This window comes from Dasypus novemcinctus, chromosome 17, assembly GCF_030445035.2.
Source record: "Dasypus novemcinctus isolate mDasNov1 chromosome 17, mDasNov1.1.hap2, whole genome shotgun sequence".
In the NCBI taxonomy this organism is placed as follows: Eukaryota; Metazoa; Chordata; class Mammalia; order Cingulata; family Dasypodidae; genus Dasypus; species Dasypus novemcinctus.
In genome coordinates this window covers 61938500-61960846 of record NC_080689.1, presented here as the reverse complement: position 1 = coordinate 61960846, position 22347 = coordinate 61938500, and the positions used below count along the sequence as shown (strand labels likewise).

The following is a 22347-nucleotide window of genomic DNA, read 5'->3' as shown; positions in this document are numbered from 1 at the left end:
GTACAGTGTCATTTTCCGGTTGAAGATGAGACCCAGAGAGGTCCTGGCTTTATCAAGGGCACACAGCGAATTAATGGCAGGACTCAGACTGCAACCAGGTGTCCTGGCTCCGCATCCAGTTTCCTCCTCACTACACACCTTTTCTTGAGGAGAGGGAGGTCACCGAGGATGAAGGGGTGAGGCGAGTTAGTAACTAGAATTTAGGGAGCTGGACAAGTCCCATAACCCCAGAGGGCTCAGCAAGACAAAGATTTTTGTCCTAGTTGAAAATGGAATCAGAATTAGTATAGGGGTAATCTTGGCTTTGAACTTAAACGGTCCAAAATTCCTATGAAAATCACTAACAGCGTTACTTCTCAAGGCAAGATGTACCTACTTCCTGGACAAAAACCTTCTAAGTGAGGCTTCTTTTTTCACCCCAGGGAGGATTCAGATTTCCCGCTGGTAAGTTACTGCTATTAGCTCTGGGCTGCTGTGAGGGGCTCCCTAGTGGGTGAAGGTGGGCGTGAGAGCAGGGGAGCTGCCCGCGGGGGCCCGGGACTGCGGCAGCGCGGGGCGGGCACTGCAGCCCCGCCCTCCCGGCGCCCGCCCCGTGGCCGCTAGAGGAGGCTGTGCAGGCGCCGGGGCGCGGGCTGTCGTCAGCGCGCACGGGGAGGAGCCCGCGTCCTCGCAGCCCGGGGTGGGAGATGGATTTAGTTCTGATGGCAGCGCTGTAAGGGAGGCGCTGGAAGGAAAACTTTGTCAAGGAGCAGCAGCCTCTGTTGTCTGTGATCCCCACTGACCGGAAGAAGCAGCGCATGTCTGGGGGATTTCAGGCAGATGTGGGTAGAGAAACCCTTTCGGCCGCTCTGACCAGCGCGGGACTGCAGGAGGGGTAGGAAATATTGTCCTGCAGGTTAGCTGGGTGGATTTATTCAGCTGACTTAGAGGAGAATCCTACAGCGAAGACCAGAGATGGCTGCGATGCCGCGCAGGAGGTAAGACCCTTAGGCTTGCCTTGGTTTTGTTAATTTTCATGGAATTCCCGAGCGTTCCGGCATCCCTCCCCTTCCCAGAGCTGCTGGGTCCAGACAGAGGAGTGCCCTCTCTGATTTTGTTCGCATCCGTACTACATTTCTTCCCAGCGAAAGAGTATGTATTTCACACCTACTGATTTCTGCTCATGTAACATTGGAGGCTTTTTAGAAATCGGGGCTGCCAGGCGCTGGTCTGCGCATGGGGGGCCGTGGGCCGGTTTGTCTGGAGAACGACATCTGCCTGGTGGGGCTTTCCTCTGGGTCCCTGCCTTCCTGCTTGGCCTCCGCCCTGGGCGCGCTCCCTTGGGGCCCAGCGGGCATCGCAGAGCGGTTGCAGCTGCTGGTGAGCAAGCGCGAGGTCTGCAGCCACCAGCATTTTGATAAAGGGAGCTGGCAGGTGACCATTCAGTGGATTTGGATTTTTGTGCAACTCAACCACGTTGGAGGGAAACAAAAAACCTCACAGTCCCTGAGGAGGTCTTGACAGTCTGTTCATCTCAGCTTCCATCTCCTTTCCTTGCTTTCCCTGCCTCCCTCCCCTCCTCCATCCAGGGAGGCAGCGGGGAGTCCAGGTCCAGGTCTGCTGGTTTTCATATCCAGACCTCAGTACCTGGTGTTGGGGGTGGGGCAGGAGGGGGATGGGAAGGGCAGGCAGCTTTAGGGTGCTGAGCAGGCGCTCTGGTCTGGCCTATTGTCTTGCCTTTTTTCTTCTGGATCCTAATCTCCATCCCCTAAAAAAGAAAAAACTCCAGCCCACACCCTATCCAATTCTTCCCAAAACTGTCATTTATCTACAACATATGACTATTGGTCATGTGTTTCTTTACACCCACTCCTCCCTCCTCTTCCAGTTTGTCGTCTAAGATTTAACTGACTCAAATGAGCCTAATAAATAATAGAAACCAAACTTCAGTTTCATAAATGGACGTTCTGTGTCTCCTGACTAACCCCTAAGGAGCGCTGGTCTGGCCTCCGAACAGAAGCAAATGCACTGGGGGTGCGCACTCAGCTCTTCTCAGGTTGGAGGATATGAAATGTTTAACTTGTGCAGCGTGAGGTGTTCTCATCATGGGATTTTGAAATTGTTTTAAGGGAAAGTACTTGGTCAAGATTTGAAGTGATATGGCTAAAGATAGTAATTGTAGAATTTCAGACTTGAAAGTATCTCCTCCCACTAGCACGTAAATAATTTATAGTAGAGATTTTAAAAAGGGGTTGAAGTTATTTGTTAATAGTTTTACTTCATGCTGCCCTGCCTTCTTTTTTGTAATGTGAGCAGACTCTTCTCAATGCCAGACCAGGATCTTGCCCAGCCCGCCTCACTGCCCCCAGTCTCCATTCCCCCTCCAAATAGGGCACAAGTGAAAGCAAACTGTCTATTAGGATGTCCATATATTTGGGAATCCTCTAAAGTGAGATCCTTTTTGGCCCAAAATCCATAACTCTATGTTGGTTCTTAGATACTAGGTTGCCTAGATCTCCTATAAAAGGGCTTGTCACATACACAATACACACAAGTGACTGAAATGACACACCACATGTAGTTTCTAGGCTTGGAGCAAATTTGCTCCAAGAATTAGCATAGTGCTGGACCTACCAAACCTCAACTATTCTTTTTTTTTTTTTTTTTAAGATTTTATTTTTCATTTCTTTTTTCCCCCTTCTCACCTCCCCTGCCCCCAGTTTTCTGCTCTCTCTGCCCTTCCCTGTGTGTTCTTCTGTGACTGCTTCTATCCTTAGCAGCAGCACTGGGAATCTGTGTTTCTTTTTCTTGCATCATCTTCTTGTGCCAGCTCTCCATGTGTGTGCCGCCATTCTTGGGCAGGCTGCACTTTCTTTTGCACTGGGAGGCTCTCCTTACAAGGCCCACTCCTTGCACGTGGGGCTTCCCTACATGGAGGACACCCCTGCGTGGCAGGGCCCTCCTTGCACGCATCAGTACTGCACATGGCCAGCTCCACACGGATCAAAGAGACCCAAGGTTTCAACCAGGACCTCCCATGTGTTAGGCAGAAGCCCTAACCCCTGGATCAAGTCCGCTTCCCCTCAACTCTTCTTAAGAGCTCACAGATGATCAAATGTTTGGCAGAGGTTTTATTGTGAAGACTTTAAATATATATGTAAGACCTTGGCAAACATCTATTTATCACTTTGTTCTAAAGGGCTTTAAGGCAGTCTATAGGGATTCATAAAATATAGCAAGGCAGACTAAGAAGATGCAAAAGAAAGAAGGAAATTAAGTGTAGAGACACAAAATAGTATTAAGAAGGAGGCTAATACAAAAACACAAGGATAAGATCCTCTTCACTTGTTATGTTATACAGGAATCATTCAACTGTAAATTTTGTAGCAGCGCACACAAAAAAGGAAATTGACCAGTCCGTTGTTCATGTTTTATTTATTCATTGACTCATGCACTCACTTATTCAACAGACATTTGGTGAGGGCCTACTGTGCCAAGTTCTGTGAGAAGTACAGTGAAGCAGACAGAGATCCTAATGGCACTTAATAGGGCAGAAAACAGACTGTCTCTTCAGATAGCACTTCAGACATTCATCAGGAAATCTCTCTAATGATCCTCTAATTATACACTGTGATAATAGCTATGAAGGGAGACAAAAAATGTACCATGTTCCAGAAGATGAAAACCCAAAAGACACACTTCCTAAGGGAAGCACAACCATTCCTGATTCCAAGACCATGCTTTTTCCAAGCATGGTACATGTCATTTCCTTGTCAGATGTAAGGATTAGTTTCACAGGGTCATTTTTTAATAGTGTCCCTCTCCACGAGCACACGCTACCCTCCTGCAGCACCATCAGATTGGGCAGCAGCTCTCAGCCCCTTTCTGGTTCTGAGAATATGTCTACCGAGGGGTCTGTGAATTCTCTCAAATTAGTGGCTTCATTTCAATCACCCTGATGGCAAGCCTAAAACAGACGCTGGGGCCTCTATTTGCTGCTTATTTTCCAGGTTGAGCCAGGGGCAGACCTGGTGACCTTGGCTCACTGGCAAGGGTGAAGGGGAGAGGAGGTGCCCAGGCTTGCACAGGCTGCACCTGGTGACCACTGCCCTATCAGCAAAGAAAGGAGCTGTCTTATGCCAATTCTATCTTCACGTGAATGAAAGTTGCAATAATTTACCAGCAGCAGGTTTTGTAGTAAAAGCATAATGAAAAAGTTTCTGTTGCTGGTTTCCGTAGTAATGGGTTAGATCTCCATGTAATGCAGGTCTAGTAATGCTGCAAAACCGACCTTGCATCCAGTAGCTTGAGGCAGGTGGTTTGGTGTAATGGTTTAGGGGAGCCAGACTGCCTGGCTTCAGAGCCTGCTTTCTCCTCACTAGCTGTGAGACTTTGGGCAAGTGATTCAACTTTTCTATTCTTCAGTTTCACTTCTAATGTGGAGATTAGTTTCTGGTAAATCAGTATTTCATGATTAATGAGCAGATTAATAAGTTATGTGTGAGAAGTGTAGAACATATGTAAGGTTCACTATATCTTACCTATCACTATTTTCATTAATATGTACTGATACCATTTGTGTGGTCATTCCAGGATGGTTTCATAGTGGTTTTCATTATGGCATGAGATTACCTTCATGGAGTAAATACATATTTGAAGTTAATATTTTCCTGTACAACATATTTTGTGTGGTGTGTGTCAGTATTACCAAAGTCAAAACTTAGAAAAGGGAAGCGGACTTGACCCACTGGATAGGGCGTCCGTCTACCACATGGGGGGTCCGTAGTTCAAACCTTGGGCCTCCTTGACCCGTGTGGAGCTGGCCCATGTGCAGTCCAGATGCACGCAAGGAGTGCCCTGCCATTCAGGGTGTCCCTGCATAGGGGAGCCCCATGAGGAAGGAGTGCGCCCCATAAGGAGAGCCAAAGCGCGTGAGGGAAGACCCTGAAAGGGGCTTGGAGCCAACTCCCTCCTTCTGGAATCCAACCGCTAGGGGGTGTGTGCACCGTGTCCCCCAAGCCCCAGGCTGAGAGGTGGTGTTGACCCAGGAGTGGGGTCTTTCAGTTCTACAGACACAGGCAGATCCCTCATTCCAGAAGTTTCAGTCCCACCTGGGAGACACCACCTGGCCACCACCTGTGGAACCAGACAGTGAGTAACCATGGTGGAAGGGAGGGAGGGCGGGAAGGGAGCCGGTGTCGGGAGGCCCAGAACCCAGGACAACCCTCTCCCCTGCCATCCCCAGGCCCCTCAGTGGGTCTGACCTCTTTAGAGGAAGGCATAATCTTTTTCTTTTTAATGTAGCTATAAGTATAATGTGCATCTCAAACTGCACATAAAGTGCACAGTCTAATATGTTTTGATATGTGTACACCCATGAAACCATCACCACAATCAAGATGCTGAACACATTCACCACCTGCCCTACCTGCACCATAGTTTGTAACCCTTTGTAATCCCTCTGCTCAGTTTTCCCTCCTCCCCAGGCAACTACGGCTCTAACTTTCTGTCTCTGTGGATTAGTTCGCATTTTCTCCTTATAGACATATAAGGGATTGACTGGACATACTCTTTTTTTTCTTCTCTGGCTTCTTCACTCAGCATAACTATCCTGAGTTTCACTCATGCCGTGGCATGCACAGTAGTTCATTCCTTTTTATTGCTGATCAGTGATCCATTTAATGGCTACGCCACGACTTACCCACTTAGTTGTTGACAGAATTTGGATTGTTTCCAGTTTTTTATTTCAAATAAAGGTGCTGTGAACATTCATCTATAAGTCCTTTTATTGAATAATCTTTATTTTATCATGGGTAAACACCTAGGAGTAGAATGGCTGGGTCATAGGGTATGTGCATGTTTAACTTTTTAAGAAACTGTCAAGTTGCAAAATGTTTGTAGGATTCGTAGTCCCACCCACGGAGATGAGAGTTTCTTCTCCTTCACATCCTTTTCAACACTTGGGATGATGGGTCTTTTTCATTTCAGCCTGGCTAATAAGTAGGTAGGAGTGATATCTCATAGTGGTTTTAGTTTGCATTTCTCTAATTACTAATGATTTTGAGCATTTTACTTCGTATAGTTAAATACGTCACTGAAAAAAAATTTATCCATTCAAACTCTTGTCTAAATAAAAAATGAGTGTGTCATCTTGTTGAATATTGAGAGTTCTTTATGCATTCTAGACACAAGTCCTTTCTCAAATGTGTGATTTGCAAATATCTTCTCTCAGTCTGCTTGCCTTGCCCGAGGTCATGAAGATATTCTCCCATTTTCTTCCAGAAATTTTAAAGTTTAGGTCAATGTTTCATTTTGAGTTAGTGTTTGTGTAAAGGTGTGAGGTGTGGATTGAAGTTAATTTTTTAAAAGATTAATTTAATTTATTTATTTATTCCACCCCCACCCCCCTACCGCAGTTTTCTTATCTCTGTGTCCAGTTGCTGCGTGTTCTTTTGTGATTGATTCCATCCTTATCAGCTGCACTGGGAATCTGAGTTTCTTTTTCTTGTGTCATCTTCTTCTGTCAGCTCTCCTTGTTGCAGTGCCACTCCAGGGCAGGCTGCACTTTCTTTCATGCTGGGTGGCTCTCCTTACAGGGCACACTCCTTGAGCTTGGTGCTCCTCTACATGGCACGGCACTCCTTGTGCCCATGAGCACTGCGCATGTGTCAGCTCGACACAGGTCAAGGAGGCCCGGGGTTTGACGAGGACCTCCCATGTGGTAGGTGGTCACCCTATCTGTTGGGCCAAGTCTGCTTCCCTAAAGTTCATTTTTATTTGTTTGGATATTACTATTCAATTGTTCCAGGGCCATCTCTTGAAAGGATTATGTTTTCTCCACTGAATTGCCTTTGCTTCTTTGTTGAAGATCAACCCTGACTTCCTGTTCTGTTCTCACACCTCCAAAGGCCAGGTGGTCTCACACCTCCCCTAGCCAGGGCTTGAGGAATAGGGCATGGATCCTGAGGGTAGGATGGAACCAGGCGGTGACCATGGATGTGTGAAATTGAGTCCTTGCTCATGAGGAGAGCCAAGGGTGATGGCAAGACCAGGGGCAGTGGCAGGTGGGCTTGCTGGGAAAGACCCTGCAGAGGAACGGCTGCAGTTTCCTTGAACGGCCCTGGTGGCCAAGATCTCTCACTCAGGGCTCTCATATCCCCAAATTGCTCTGAAGGGACTCTTGTCCTCTGTTTTCTGTAGGGGTGCCCAGCCCTTTCAGAGGCAATTTCAGCTCAGAGGCCCCGGGTGACCTGAAGGTGTGGCACCCCCCCATCATAGCACTGTGGATTGAACAGGGGCCTTCTGACAGGAGCACCTATTTTGTTCCTGTGGTTTTTTTCCCCCCTGGAATTCGTAATCAGAAAATTTATGTTTGTGTCTACATGGTTTCAAGGAGTAACGATGATGAATCAAGAGGCTCAATGGTTGGTGTACAAATATAGCTCAGGACTAAACATGGGCCTTATTCATATGTTTTTCTCAATGACTCTTGTAATGGTGAAATTTGTGTGGAATTAAACTTCAACAGCTCTAAATTATATAATGAGTTATTTTGAAGTTCATTTACAATGGCAGAAGAATCCAATCTCATCTGCATGACTCCTAGTGCGTGGGGGTGTAGCTAGTTTACAGTAAACAAGAATTTCTATCCTTTGGGCCCTTTAGTTCATGTGTGATGGCTAATTAGGTCTTTGGCTATTGTTTGGTCCAGGGTCAAGAAGGCCACAGGCCGTGGTGTAGGCATCTCTCCATGGAAATCTTTAGAACATGCTGGTAGATCTATATGCTTCCCTTTGAAATGGGCCTCTTTGGCTGACCTCTGCATTTCCTCCCCTGAAGATTCCTACTGTTTTGCCAGGGTGGCTGATGTACAGGAAGCTCTCCAGCTGTGTAAAGAGCATTCTAGCACCTGGGCTGTGGAGATGCAGATGCTGAAGTACAAGGTGGACAATGTCTGTTCCCAGATCCAGATGCTCAGCGGCCACCTGGAAAAAACCAGTGCTGACATCCGGATGGTCAAAGGAGTTGTAGAGGATGCTGGCACCTGCAATATCTAGACCTAGATGTTAAGGAATTCCTTGGAGGGGGCTGATGCTGAGATCCAGGGACTACAGAAAGCTCTGGAAGAGGCAAACCCATTGAATTCCCAGACCCAAGATTTCTTACAAAGCAGTTCAGAAAACACCAGCTTTGCACTCCACATGTTAAGCCAAGGCCTAGAAAATGCCACCACTGAAATTCATGTGTTAAAGGCAGGTTTACACTACACAAATATGAGTTTACAAAATGCCAGTGTTCAGACCTACCTTTAGAAAGGCAATCTGGGGAGTGGCAGTGTTTTAAGGACCCAGCACCAGGTGTTAAGCAGCAGTTTGGAAGGGCCCAAATACGAGATCCAGAGGCTCTGAGGAGGTCTGGGAAATGCAAGTGCTTTCAATTCCCAGACCCAGCCCTTTATAAAAGGCAGTGTACACAACACAATTTTTGAGATCCAGTTATTAAGAGGTCGGTTGGACAGGGCTGGTGAAGTGATTCAGTTGTTGAAAAGAGATTTGGAAACTGCCATTGCCCAGACCCAAATGGAAAAGGGCGGCATGGAGCAGACAGAAGCTGAGCTCCCAGGAGTAAGAGCAGAGTTGGAAAATGCCAGGGGAGAGTTAGAGACCCTAAAACAAGGAATGAAGGGTGCTGCCTTAAATTCCCAGACCCACATGTGAGAGAACAGACTGCAGGAGGCACATGCTGAGATCCACAGGCTACAAGTTAATGTGAGTAATATCAACAGGCTACATGTGAAAATCCAGGAGCAGCAGAACAGCCCGGAGACCCTCTGTGCAGCCTGTGCTTCACAGGATCAGCTACAAAGGCACCAAAGTAAGTGGTAGGGAGGGTCCACCCTGGAGAGGGCAGAGTTGCTGGGACGTTAGCCTCTTTAGCCTCAAGCATGAGTCCCATCCAGGAAAGGGCAAGGGTGGTGGAGAGAGAATAAATCCAATAAACACACTTCCTCTGTGCCCCGGCAGTAGCACAGAAGACCTGAGAAGCTATGTCCTTGCTCTCAGGTGGCTTATAATCTCTCCACAAAATTTCTCCTTTGGGAAACTGGATCTTTGTGATGAGGTGTGTGGTAATGGTAGAGTGTGCTTGTGGGAGTAGACAACCTGTTTGTGACTTCCAGCTATCACAAATGGTGTGAACCAGAACAAGTTGCTTACCTTTCCTGAGTATCACTTGCAAAATGAGGCAATAGGATTTGATTCACAGGGAGGATCAAGTGAATCAACACAGGTAACGCACTTAAACTAGTAGGCAGCATTCGAGCATGTGTCTGACAAAACTTTCATGAACATCTCCCATGTGTCAGGGGTTAAAGATGAATAAGACATGATGCCTGCTCTTGAGAAGGTTACAAGATGCAAGATGGAGACAGACCTGTAAGCAAAGTCATATGGATTGGTGACAGAGGTATTAAGTTAGAAACAAGTACTGGGAACTGAGAGGGCGGATGCAACAAGAAAGGTGAGAAGGAAACTTTTGTGGAAGGGGGGAAGGAAATCTACTTATCTGTCATCTATCTATCTAATCATCTATGTAATCTATCTATGCAAGTTTCAAAAAGTAAAATCTTTACTGCATGAATTCACTCTGACATTTTATATTCTATTCTTTAAAAAAAGGAGCAAAGCTTGTCAAAACTGATAAACCAATTTTATGACACACTAATGGGTCGGTGATTACAATTTGAAAAACACTGGGCTAGAGGGGTGCACAGGACTGGAGAGACACATGCTAGAATGGAAGGCCTGTGAGTGAGCTTGGCCTTTATCCTCCAGAAAATGTGGGGGCACTGAAGGGTTTTAAGGAGAACCCTGAGATTCTGACTTGGGTGGCCGTCGAGGGTCCCCAACTGAGGAATTAAGGAGGAATTCCTCCTCGCAGCAAGATTTGTACATGCTGACTGTGGTGCTTTGGGGGACATCCAAGTGGACATCGCCTGCAGGCTGTCTGGAGTTGAGGAGAAAGGCCAGGGCTGCAGACACAGGCTTGGGTGCCCCGGGTATGTGGGTTCTCATTGCAGCAGTGGGAGTGGTGGGGTTTGCATGAGGCAAAATGCAGAAGAGGGCTGAGAATGGGGCCAGGAATCAACCTTCAGGAGGCAAGAAGGGAAAGATGTGTGTGAACCAACTGAGGACAGGGGAATTGGGAGATGTGCATGTGGGAAAGCCAAAAGAGGAGAGAATTTTAAGACGGGAGTGGTCAGTTCTGGCACATGCCAGAGAGGCCATGTAAAATAAGAAATGAAAAGCATCCACTGATGCTGGGCAATTCAAAAGTCATAAATGAAGTTTTGGTGGAAGCAGATCATGGTTATTGGGCATGAATTAATCAGGTACATGAGTCTGTCAAGGAACGTAGCTGAGAGCGAAGGAGAGATGAGCGGAACAGTAAAAAACAATGCACATCATCTATTTCTCCATTAAAACATGTTTCTATTATAAACAGTGTGGAAAATATGGAAAAATTGCAAGATGAGAAAACAAGCATCTGTATTGCCATGAAAATTTGCATGACTTCCAAGTGAACCCTCCCCCAAACCCCCACTAATATTTTGGTAAACTTGAGAGAGTGTCTCCAGATTCAGACAGGCTTCACCTGGGGTTTACAGAAAGGAAACAGCAAAGAGGTGGATGTTGAAGATAGGGGAGGAGAGAGGGAGGAGAGTGAAATGCACGATGAGTGACTGGCCTTGAAGAGGGTTGGGATGGTACTTGAATCTCTGAGGCTGGGAAGGGAGCAGGTGTGGAATTTGGTGAGCACCCTACTGTGCAGATGTGGGAACACGAGACTGCGAGAGCTGCTGTTAACCACATCTGTTTCTGGGTGGCATAGGAGGTCACTTGCTAAGGAGGAGGATGCCTGTAGGGAGCTGGGGGAGAGAAGGGATGGTTGGGAGAAGCTGCTGGAGAGATGGGGTCTGACAATTGAGGACTTGTCAGGCAGTGCCAAGCCCCTGCTCTTTGCCTCTGTTTCCAGTCAAGTCTAAGGAATCACTGGCCATGCAGACCAGTGCCTGGAAGTCTTTCCTCCTTCCTGCCTCTCCTCGAGCCCCACTGCTGCCCTCCTGCTTTAGTATGGACTGAGAGGTGCTCCATCCTGGCTGCACGTTGGAGTCACCCAAGTACATGCCTGGGACTCATGTACAGAAATCTGATTTCTTTTGGTTGGGATGCAGCCTGAGCACCAGGAAGTCTTAAAACATGGACAGTCAGGGTGGAGTATCATTACTTTAACTATTCCTTAAGGGGCCAAATAGTAAAATTGAGACGTGTGGGCCACAGTCTCTGTCATAGCTCCTCAGCACTGTCATCTTGCACTGCTGAAGCAGCCGAAGAGAACGTGTAAATGAATCGGCGTGGTTGCTCCAGTGACACAATTTATAAAAAGAGGCTGCTGATGGGCTATAATTTAGCCAGCCCTGGTTTGGACGACTGGTTCTGAGGCGTCAGAGAGCATAAGAATCACATGTGGCTTTGTTAAAACTCAGACTGTTCAGATACAATTTCTGAAAAAGCAGGTCTGCGCTGGGCCTGAGAAGGGGCATTTCTACCCAGTTCCCAGGAGGTGCCATGCTGCTCATCCAGGGAATGCACTTTGAGAACGCTTGGTCCCCATGGTCTGTCTCTCCCTGAGATCTTTGCAGTTGGGTTCTGATGGATGTTTCTGGCCCAAGCAGGATGGTCTTTTTTTCTTGTTGATCCTGCACATTGCACCATGCTGAAATATTTACAGTGCAAATCTGCGCCAATCATTAAACCCTTTAGGGCCTCCCATTGCTCACAGGGAAAAATCCAAATTCCTTCTTACAGGCATAAGATGTAGTGCTGGAAGCCAACCACGCTCCTCTCCCACCCCTTGAATGCCGGCCACACCCCAGGTTTTGCACAGATCAGCTCGTGCCATGCCCTTTTGTGCCTGCCTGCCTTTGCAACTGCCATTTCCCCTGTCTGGAAGGCTTTTCTTGGAAATGATCCCCTGGCAAACTCTTCTTCAGTTTTTTTTTTTTAAGTGTTTTTCTGATTAAAAATTTTTAAAAAATGTTACAATAGTTGTAGGCTTAGAGAAAAATCCTGCAGAAGGTAGAGAGCTTTGCCCATGATTAATGTTTTCCCTTAGTGGGTCATTTGTTACAATTGATGAACCAACATTATTATAATCATATGATTAACTATAGTCCATAGTTTAGAGTAGGCTTCACACTTTGTATTTTACAGTTCTGTTTCCTTAAAAATTTTTTACTGTGGTAACATATACATAACATAAAAGCTCCCATTTTAACTCTTTCAGTATGTACATTCACAATATTGTGCTACCATCATCATCTTTTCTGGCTAGAAGTTTTCCTTGGCCCCAAATGGGAACTATCTAACAACTGAGTATTAATTTCCCATTCCCCACCCCCTCAGTTTTTTTTATGACTCATCTCAAGGAACATCTCATCCCAGATTCACTTGCTAAGCCCCCCCCCAGCCCAGGTGACAGAGACGACACCCCCTTTCATGCCTCTATTCTAACCTGCACGTGGCATTTAATTAGTGCATCTTCCATCCCCTTCTTACATCTGTCTCATTTCACAAGACTGTAAATTCCTCGAGGGCATGAATCGTGTCTTATTGGTCTTTTTATAACAGTCCCTGGCTCACAGAAGCTGAGGAATGTCGAACAATGAATGTATGAATGTTGAAGATATGAATGAAGAAATGAGTGTTGTGGCTCCATTTCAATAGCTGCGGTAGAGATGATACTAAAGAGCAGGATGTGGTGACATGGAGTGAGGAAAGAGCTGAGACTTGGAGCTCCTGGTGACAGGATGAGCTCTTAGTGTGTGACACCTGTGAGGGCAGGTAGAGCAGGTGATGAGGAAGTCCTGGGACAGTCCTGGGTGTGGGCAGCCAGAGTGGATGGAGATCAAGTCAAGGAAGTAAGGGAGACTCTGGATGGATGGACAACGTCCTCGAGAGATGGTGGGAATTGAGATGGAGACTGCATGGTGGCAGTAATGAGATGGGAAATAAAGTGACATGGTCAGAAAGCACATGTCTCAGCAGAGAGTTTTTCTGGGTAGCAGAGCCGAGTGTCCCAGGAGTACTGAGCCAGGAGTCTTGAGCTGCAGCTCCCTGGGGAATTGGGTAGTGGGACAGGGGCATGGTCTCAGCAGCACTTGCCCTTGGGGAACCGAGCCTCAAGGGCGTGGGCCTCAGTGGCCAGCCGCTGGCGGGTTCAGGGAGGCCAGCTCTGGGACATCCGCCATCAGCCCTGGTTGTCTCTCCTCCCACCTCTGCTGCAGCTCAGCTTCTCTGACTGCTCCTTCAAGGCTGGAAGTTCTTCAGGGGGAGCTTGCATTACTTTTCTGATGTCAAGAAGTCTTGGAGGAGGCTGAGCAGTTCTGTGTGTCCCAAGGAGCTCACCTGGCATCGGTGACCTCTGAGGAAGAGCAGGTCAGAGCTGGGGGCTTGGGGTGGTTCTGACAGGGTTGGTGAGTGACAAGGGACTTTGGTGCTTTGACCTTCCTCCTCTAGGGGAGGGCACAGCCCATAACCTTCATGTCTCCTGTCAGGTGGTAACAAATACTGAATTCCTCTGAGCATCTTGCACTGGAGGCAGAAACCTGGACAACAAACCCCACTGTCCTCAGTGACTGAGGGAGATTCCCGGAGGTCGACAGATGTCAGCAGCAGGGTATGTCAGAGGCGGGTGGCGGGGCGGCACTCTGAGAGCATGAGGGAGCATGCTTTTCCCTCAGCCCCTCAGGTCCCTTTGGGCTTCCTCTCCTGTCATCAATCTTGATTTTTTTTTATCCCCCCCCCTGCTTGAGGCTTGCTTGCCATCTGCTCTCTGTGTCTATTTGCTGTGCATTCTTCTGTGTCTCTCTACTCATTTTTGAATTTATCCCACCGCATCCTTGAGGCTTGCTTGTTGTGTGCTCTCTGTGTCCATTTGCTGCGTGCTTTTCTGTGTTTCTACTTGTCTCCCTTTTTGCTGTGTCACCTTGCTGAGTCGGCTCTACATAGCACTTGCAGGCCAGTGGCTCTCGGGGATGTGCGGGCGAGGCTGCCTTCACAAGGAGGCCCTGAGACATGAACCCAGGGCCTCCCATATGGTAGATGGAAGCTCAACTGATTGAGCCACAGCCACTTCCAGAATCTTGACTTTTTAAAATGAAGTTAAATGTTTCATTAGTAGGATATTAAGCAATAGTTACACTATTATAGAAGGTTTATGATAACAATGTTACCCTTGAATTACATAATTTTTAGAAGTAGCTTTTATTTTCAGGTCATTTTGTGAATTCTGAATATAATAACTAGACTGTAGCCTATGTCGCAGAGTGCTGTGAAAAAAAAGAAACACCCTGTATTATGTTTTATCTGCAATCATTTGAAAGTTTATTTCAGTAGTATAGCTGCAACATGTAGCTTTTCCATTGATATTACTACAAGTTGCCATTTTAAACCTCTATCGACCACAATTTAAAATAACTATTCTGGATTAAGTTGCTTCAGATTAGTTTATTTTCATTCCTAAATAGATGTTACATATTTCTCAAATGCTGCTCCATTCCTTCATTGAACAATTTCTGAAGATTTACTCAGTATCTTTTTTTTTTTGAAGATTTATTTTTTATTTTATTTATTTCTCTCTCCCCCCGCCCCAGTTGTCTATTCTCTGTGTCTATTTGCTGTGATTTCTTGTTGTTGTTTTTGTTTTTTTGTTTCTTTTTGTTGTGTCATCTTGCTGCATCAACTTTCTGTGTGTGCCGTGCCATTCCTGGGCAGGCTGCACTTTCGTGCTGGGCGGCTCTCCTTATAGGGCGCACTCCTTGGGCATGGGACTCCCCTCGTGGGGGCACCCCTGTGAGCCACGGCACTCCTTGCGCACATCAGCACTGTGCATAGACCAGCTCCACACGGGTCAAGGAGGCCTAGTTTTTGAACCACAGACCTCCCATGGGGTAGGCAGATGCGCTATCCACTGGGCCAAGTTCACTTCCCCAGTGTCTTCTTGTTACCACCTGGGTAACAAGATTTGTTGACAAGTCCTGGATTTTCTGCAGCAACTTCATAAATTTCTATTGTTTCTCCTGATAGAGGAGAATAGGGTTCACTAGTAACTTTTGCACTTTCTGAAGCACCCAGCTCATCTCGTTAGTTCAGTTTTGTCCCAACTTTGAGAAGATTAGAGGAAACAACATGTCTGAAAGCTTCCTGTGCAAAACCGCCGAGTCCCGCATTCCAGCACTGTTTTCTGCTGTTATCTGTTCATGCTTGCCTGGGAATTTCTGTACTGAGAGCAGACAGGGCCAGTGTGCAGCGCCCGGGTGGCACCGGCACCCCCACACACACCCCCTTGTCCACAGGTACAGATCAATCTCGATTTTAATGTCAGTCAATCCCATGGCTGTGGAGGGCATGTGAGCAGGAGACCCAGGCTTTCTGGGAAGGCCAGGCACTCACATTCGATTTGAGGAGCACCAAGGCCATCGATGCCCAGGGTGGCCATCTGGTGGGGGTCAGCATCAAGATGTGTCAAGGTTATTAACAAAAGACCTCACTAGCTCTGGTCATTTCAGTTGACATGACCGCCCAGGCCACAGGGTGCTCCTGAGACTGTTGTGTGGGTGTGAAAAAGGCCGTGCTGCTTTGTAAAGCATCCTGAGAAGCTCTGGCCAGATGTTGTCCCAGGACAGCACACCTCGTATCCAGGGATGGGACTAGGTAGGAAAAGTCATGTTACGGGATGCTGGGCCTCCCCGAGGGGCCCTGGCTGCTGCTTCGACCCTGGACACACCAGGGAAGGTGCAGGGAGGGGTCCAGCTCTGCAGGGAAGTGCGAGTTCTGGGGTGGAAGTTGAAAGGAAAGACCCCTCCCCTCTCTTCTCCCCAACTTGCCGCCTCACAGACACCCTCCCCATCCTTGGATCATCAGTGACTCAGGATGTCCTCAGCAGACCCAGGTCCGCAGGCATCGCAGCTCTGTCCCTGTTCTGGGGCTGCAAGGGGACTGGGGAGCCGCGTCAGTTTAGCTCCATGTGCCACAGCAGGGACAAGGACCACTGTCTATGTCTAGCTGAATAACGTCCCTCTATTTCCAGGTTTTTGAGCAAGGAGCAGCTGGACAACTGGCAGCACAGGAACGGGCCCATGGAGGACTGTGTCCATACTCAGCAGACGTGGAATGACATATACTGTGATGCACCTACCAGTGGGTCTGCAAGAAATCCGTGGGTCACGATGTGGCCTGAGTGCAGAGCAGAGCGGGGGGGGGTCCCTCCTGGTGGCCAGCTCTGGGCCTCCTCCGTACTGCCTGGGAGCCACTGGCCTCTGCTTGCTCTCTGGGGCTTCCACTTGGCCTCCTGGGTGTCCTGCCTTGAACTGTTGTTTAACCCTTTGGAGGCAGGATAGATAGGGACCTAAGGAGGAAGGGTAGAAAAACCTAATAAACCTGGCAAGAGAAACTGAGGCACTGGCCTGCTGGCTAGCATGAATGTGCTGAGCACAGGGGCAAATTAGGAAGGGGCAGCTAACAAGCACACACCCTGCAGCTTACAGCACACAGCACACACCCAGCGGCTCTGTGATCAGGAGGCAACCTCATCACATGGCGGAAAGAGGGACAGGGCAAGGGGGGCAGCACCCCCACCCCACCCACTTTCAGGTTACCTCTTGCTTCATTGACAGAGACCAGAGGCCGATCACCGGCAGTCAGCACAGCCTGCAGAGCTCGTGGACAGCAGCCAGAAGCCAATCACCCCCCACCAGCATCCCCTAACCCAGCCCCTAACCCATTAAGGGAATCGGATCACCTAGTAGAGTTCCCCTGCTGTGTCTCAAGTATGCCAATCAGGGCACACCTGGAGTCCTGTACCCCCATAAATCACGGACCCCATGGTAGAACTTTGCATTTCCCCCCCTTGCCTGCATCCCTGCAGGTATACTTTCCTTCTCTTTCCTCAACCCCATTAAATTCTTTGCTTGCCTGATTAATTTGTGGCTTGTCCTTGAATTCTTTCTTGAGAGGAAGCTGAGAACCTAGATACTAGTTCTGATCCCACTTCAAGACATTGTCCCACATAAGCAGGGGGACCAATGGTGTGCCCTGGTGCGCTCCTCAGTGTCCACCTCCACAACCAGCACAGGCTGTCACACAGCAGGTCCTCAGTAAACACTTGAATGAATGAAAGCCCTTGGCTTGTTAATTTTTTTGGTTCCATTTTTCTTTATTAAAAAGACATGGAAAAACATTTGGGTCCTTACTGAAAATGGAATTTTTCTTGTTTCCATTTCATTATTGTTGATGCAGACATTGCACATCTCTGTTAGGACATGATACTTTATTCTGATTAAAGAAGGATCATTCTTTGTTCCAAACACAACAGTCTTGAATACACTCTCAGGAAAATTGGCTATGCTCTCCCTAAATCAGTTCCTTGTTTCCATTGCTTAAGGCAGAATTCTGAGTAGGATAAAAACTGGGGTTGAACTAAGGTGACATTCTCACCTTGTCGAGGTAAAAGGCTCGTGAGGAAGCAGATGCATCAGCATTTTGAACTTCTAACTAGTTCTAGTATCAGGGGTTAGAAGACTTGCTTCCTCCCGGGGTCAGCAGCACTCTGGCTGGCTGACAATTCTCAGGTTGCTTGACTTTCTGATCTTTTGAAGATGCCCTCTCCTTTGTCTTGCAGCTTCCATAGACTTCCAGATTCTAGCTCCTCCCCTTGGCTTTTGCTTGTTTATCTCTTATAGCCATTGTGTACATGCACAGGGAACACTATGCAGAATTCTGGAGACAAGCCTCTGCAGTGTTCCTCCTCCGTAAACTTCCTCTGCTTTCAGTCTCCTGAAGCTCCCATCCCACTTGGACCTTCCCTCAGCTCAGTGAGACTGTCATGCCCCATTTGAAAAGCCCCTTCTTGCATGACCTCATCCAAAAAGAGCCTCCAGGAAGAAACACAGGGGGTTGGAAGGCTTCCTTGTCTCAGTTTTGCTCTGCCTGTTCAATATCTAAAAACAATTATTTCATGTATTTTGTCCAGTTCCCTCATTGCTTGCAGCAAAAGGGCTAGTTGAATTATTCCACCATAACCAGAAGTGCTAATTTTGTCTTTGATGATAACTTTTCTTGAACAGAAACTTAATTCTATGGTACTCATGTTTATCAATCTTTTACTTTATGGCTTTTTCGATTTTTTTTAAATCAATCTTAGAAACTCCTCTTCTGTGCCAGGATTGAAATAACACTTTGCTATATTCTAGTACCTATATTTGTTTATTTTTACCTTTATATGGTTAATCACCTGGAATTTGTTTTTGAGACTATTGTGAGATAGTCATCTACTTTTGCTCAAATATTAAATCATAACCTGTTCTTCACTCAATTGGTAAGCCAAGTGTTAATGGTTTGCAGTAATTAACAAGCTGTAGCTCAGTTACCATCATATGCACTGGGGAAAGGCTACCCCTCCCTCATAAGCCTATATGTCTAAGGATATTGCACTTCCCTGCAGTTTAAACAAAGAAACCAGGTAGAGGCAGGAGTAAGGGAGACAGAGATCTTGGCTGTGTGCATATCAGAGGGAGATGGAAACCTTCAGTGCCTGCATGTCAAAGGGAGATAAAGAAACCCTTTACTCCCTACAGATCTAAGAAACAGCCAGTGCTCCATCTTTCCAAGAAAGCCTAACTCCCTATCCCACTACCCTCTAGCCATACAAGGGAAATTTTTCACTTCTAGGGCTCCCCATTGGCCCCTGCACCTCACTGGGTCCCTCAACCCTCTCCCACTGACCATCATTTCCCCACCTAGGAAAGTTCCGTATCAATTCAAAAATTCAATTCCCCCCCTTCTAGGAGTGGGCTGAAGTCTCTCTTCAGACCCCCACCATGGTGGTTTTGGGGCTCAAGTCTGTTCTTCAGACCCCTTCTGATGGGAGAGCTCCTCAGTAAATTTTCTGCCTGTGGTCATATCAGTCTCCGTGTCCCAGTGAGCATTGTTTTTCTCCAACACCAACTCTATCTAATATGAAATGTATGAGCTTGTTTCTGGATTCTTGACTGCATTTCACTGAGCTCACTTTTCCTTTATTGGAGCCACACTGTTTTCATTGTTATATCTTTATGTTTTGTTATCACCTGGGGCAAGCCCCTCTGGCTTTTTCTAAAATTTCTACCTCTGTTTTTGGCCAGGTCTTGGTGACTGCTGAATTTCACTGAAGGACCACAGTTGGCTGGCTGGAACATTCCTACATGTTTTTCTTTATTGCTCCTTTTTCTGAAGTCTGTCAGTTTCATCACAAAGGAGTCCTCCAGTCTTTTGCTAGAAAGATAGAAGCTCAGCTGCCAGTCTTCTACTGGCCTAGTGGGGTAAGGAGACACAGCATTTTACCATTTGGTATAGAGATGTCTCCTGAATCCCTCTGCTTTCAGCCTGGCTGTGCAAACCTCTCCTGTTATAAACCTCCTTTCTCTTCTATAAGGGGCTAATGCCTGGTTACGGGAGGTAGAGGAGTGGATGGGTATGTCTCAATGGTCTCCATAAAACTCTTATAAACAGTTTTCCTGTTTTCAGCCTACCCTGCCTTTAGAGGTAATGAATACTTGTGAGTTGTGAGCTTGCCAGTGTTCTATAGCATGGATTGTCCCACTTTTTACTCACTCCCCCCATTACTGCTAAATCACTTACCATTCATTTACCCATTGCTAGCCTCCAAACTTTTGTTGCCATTTCTTGTCTTCTGTTAATTCCTCTTCCACTGTCTACTTCCTTATGGGCTATTCTCTTCTTTATTCCTTTACTGTCATTATAATTGTTTCTGGGAGGAAGCAGCTACGAATGTACATATTTAATCTAGCCCTTTTAAGTGGAAGTTCATGATATTTTCTCATAAGATATTAGGATACTAGGGAATGGCATTGAAGTTTGTCTATCTCATATGCAGCCACTTTAACCAATATAGACATCATAATTCTTATTCATTCTCCTATTTGTTTCTAGATAATTGCATTGAGTTTTCTGTGTAAATGAAATTCTATGCCAATAATAATAACCATGTTCTGTTCCAGAATTTAGACCTTTTCCTTTTCCTTTTGTTGTTGCATTGGTAAAGCTTCCAGAACAGTGTTGCCTGGAAGGAGTGATAGCAGACCTTCCTGTCTCCTTCCTTCCACTAATGTGACTGTTTCTGGTTTTGCACTATTGTTTATTGCTTGTTGTTGGTTTTGGATAATTACCCCTTATAAAGTAAAGAAAATTCCCTTCAGTTCCAAATCAACAAGAGTGTATTTTTAAAATTAGGATTGAATGTTGAATTGTACAAGTGGTTTTTCAATGTCTATCAAAATACTCATCATTATCCCTTACTCTGTGAACATATTGATCACATTAATAGTTTCCTAATGATGAATTGTCCTTGAGTTTCTTGAGTAGCAACCTCTTTGGTTATGGTATATTATTCTCTTAGTATGTTGCTGGATTTGAATTCCTGATAGTTTAGTCATTGCTTTCTTTTTTTTTTTTTTTCCACTTACTGTTGTAGAAGTGGAGAGAGATTCAATTATTTGCATATAGAAAGGCCAGTACTCTGGAATGATCTTGGGAAGGAAAAATATTTCAGTAAGGCCAGCAGGACTCAGGACTGCAACCCGAGCTGCAACAAGATTTTCAAGTTCCTTTTGCACAGGGTGGAGAGTCACATGGTGATTTTATGGAAAAAAAAAATGACTTTCTTTGTTAAGTGTTTGCCTGAGTACCAGATAGGTTTTGAGTTAGCATAAAGGTTTTGAATTAACATATAGCCCAAATTCCCTCTGGATGCAACTTTGAATACACATCCTTTCTGAACATTCAAAGTCTAAAGGGCCTATCTTACTTAATTGAATTTCTAGGCATAGTTGGATACAGAATTAGATAATTTTGAATTCAAGCACAGGCTATATTTTATTTCCCCTTGAAGCAAAGTTTAATTTTATTTAAGATTCGGCATCCCTATTTTGAGAATCTCTCTGGACTGACTGGTATGTATATAGAGTTTGCATTGCTAAATTGTTTCCCAGGACTGGAGTGGTTGCCATGATTATCAAGGGCAGGGCTGCACTTCTCACTGTCCCTCAGGCACAACTTAGTTTTATCTACAAAGAGATAAACATCCTCCCACCCATAGCCTGGGGGCCACTGGCATTTACCTGCATTTCCTGTGGTGCCAGATCCATCTATTAATTTTATTTTACCCTTAAAGGGTTTATACTTTTGTCTTAAAGAGGTGATGAAGGGCGATGCTCTCTTTTCTGTAACTACTTCCTGCTGGCCTTGGCTTGTAGTCATTCCATAATGTAAGAAACAAAGATTAGATTAGTTTTCACATAAAGGAAGAAAATATTTTTTAATGTAACCTGGCAGCCTACTGCCTCAGTCTCCCACTCCCATGTTAAGCAGGAAGAAAGGAAATCAGCTGAAGCCAGTACTATAGGCAGTCAAAAAATGCCCAAGAAAGACCTAAGTCAATACCAATTCAGCACTAAATTCCATTCCTTATTTGGCAAAGAGGAGCAGGTAAAAACTAAAATGGTTGGAATGTGATGACGGAAGCGGTGAATCACAAACTTTTGCGCGGGCAAGTTAGATCTTCTCGGATAGGCTGTCACTTCTGAAGTATCCAATCTGGAGAAACAGAGGAAGGGCTTGCGTGCTAGGCTTAGGGCTATAAATTGTGGCATTTTTGTTTGCTTGGTGCGCCAGCCACGTTTTCTGGTTGTGCGCCCCTTCTTGCAAGATTGAGAATAAATTCTTTTCTTCTCCACAATCGGGTGAGCCTTATTTTCTTCCAGAAGAAGATTTTTTTCCAACAGGTTTGGGGGCTCATCTGGGATTCTGAGCCTTCAGGGAGCAGACCCCTGGAGTGGACGACGAGAAGGCACGCCCCACTGTTTAAGTGGTCTTGGACTCCACCGGCAGTGGCCCCACTTCTTGCAGCCAAGAGGCCCAAGAACAGACGCTTAGATCTGCCAATTGTGGACCAGAAAAAGGGAAGGGAAAATCTTCCTCTCGTTGGCCAGGTGACTCCATGCATGGACCAAGGTAACAAGAAAGGCTATTAAATATTACCTTGGTGGATGGGACTTCTAATGAGTCTGAGGTTCACTGTGTGTGCCTGAGAATTGTGACATACGGTGGGAAGTGAGTGCAGAGTCCCGATTCGCATTTCCCTTCTCCCTTGAGGGAAAGGGCCAGAGACGGACAAAGCAAAAGATTCAAAAGAAAGAGACCCAGACAAGATTCAGAATGGGAAATAGAGGGAGTCGGTCAACTAGGAAAAAGC

General features: G+C 46.3%; 1 long non-coding RNA gene across 1 annotated transcript; it reads left to right on the top strand.

Moving 5' to 3' along the window:
• The first annotated feature begins 577 nt into the window (after positions 1–577).
• Positions 578–21831, top strand: LOC131273996 (uncharacterized). The gene is made up of 4 exons (XR_011646162.1): positions 578–977; positions 13325–13475; positions 13595–13716; positions 16129–21831. It is a non-coding gene; the product is annotated as an uncharacterized lncRNA (long non-coding RNA).
• The last annotated feature ends 516 nt before the right edge of the window (positions 21832–22347 follow it).